A 1,742-nucleotide genomic window follows, 5' to 3' on the forward strand; every position below is an offset into this window, starting at 1 on the left:
AAACACACACACACACACACACACACACACACACACACACACACACACACACACACACACACACACACACACACACACACACACACACACACACACACACACACACACACACACACAGAAGTACACCCATAAAGGCTTGTTGTAGGTGTGTGAAAAATCACCAGCAGAGACGTGCAAAACACAACCCACATCTATCTACACATACACTGAGAATGATAAATGGCAGTGGATGCTGGTTTTCAAACAGATAGGCATGAAAAATGGCACTGATCATCATTTGTTTTGGCTTGTAAGATCCAGACAGCAGTGTCAGTGTTTTGGCAGGAAGAAGAGCCACTTGTATCTTTATAGCCGCTTGTTTTCTGCTTGGCATTTGAAGGGAGTGTTTGTGCCTTGTTGAATCACAGAGGCCTCGTCATGCTGCTGGTGGTGGAGGCTTGTTTCATTCGCTGCGTACATGACTGCGCGGTCGCTGTGTGTCTGTGCACAGGCGAGTGTGCTTCTGCATCTGCAAAGAACGTGTGTTTAAGGTGGTGGTGCGACGCGGTAGTGGTTTGACATATTTTCTCCTGTGTGATCACGCACACGCACACAGGATGTAAGGTGCAGCGTGTTAGATGAAGGTGTGCATTTAACAAGGTTTCTTGAAAACATGTATAAAGGTAGAGGAAGTGACAGAAAGGTTCATATACAATATATGAAGCAGTATAAAAAAGGGTATGTATTATGTCAACGAAAACTGCCATCTTTTTAGATTAAATAACCTCTCCTTCGAATATTGTGGTGTAAAGACAACATTTCTTTATCCAGGAGCCCCTTAAAGCATTACTTTACACACAAAATAACCATTTGCAAATGAATTACTCACCCTCTGTTAAGAAACATCTAACAGGCATCTAACAACAGCAAACTATAATCTAAAATATCACACAACTCATCCAGAAAACTCCAGGTATTTCTCTTTTATCCAGACGTATGCTCACTATTACACAATTTCATACATTTGACCTAATAACTTACTATGTGAAACACTGCTGCATAAATACACTCATATAATACTTGTGCAAGGCTGAAGTGTATTTAATAGTAAGGTTTTAGGGACGATGCATGTGTAGTGCTGGCACCCACTTCTATGTGTTTTTGGTGCCTAAGATTTCTTTTTGTAAGTAATTAAATGAGATCCCCTTTCAAATAGATGTCCAAATTAAAAATATAGGTTAAACCAATGTAATTCAATGTTCTTACATTTCTCAAAAAATCTAAGTTTTCTTAAAAAGATTCAAGGTAACACAAGGTAAGTAATTGATATTGAACTTTTTTGTGTTCCTCTATAATGTGAATCCCAATGATTTGTTTCTTCATTAAACCAACACGTAATCTGCCCTATAAACTGTGACTCTATCTCAATGGTTCCCCTCTTAAAGCCACATCATTGCTGCTCAATTTAGTTCAGCCACCTTAGCCACCTTATCTTATAGATTTACTGAGAATAGCCCATAAAATATTGTATCACTTTAAAACTGCTATCATACACCAGTTGATAGAGGAGTCATTTAATGGGATGCATTAAATGGCCAATTGAAGTGTAATGTGCTAAGGTTTTATTTCCATTGTAAGTGATGATGGGACGTGAGAGTATAAACCCACAGACCATTAAATGAGCTCAATTAATTAATTTTATGCAGGCATGTGTGTGTGTGTGTGTGTGTGTGTGTGTGTGTGTGTGTGTGTGTGTGTGTGTG

This window comes from Notothenia coriiceps, unplaced genomic scaffold, assembly GCF_000735185.1.
Source record: "Notothenia coriiceps isolate Sejong01 unplaced genomic scaffold, NC01 NC01_scaffold00026424, whole genome shotgun sequence".
In the NCBI taxonomy this organism is placed as follows: Eukaryota; Metazoa; Chordata; class Actinopteri; order Perciformes; family Nototheniidae; genus Notothenia; species Notothenia coriiceps.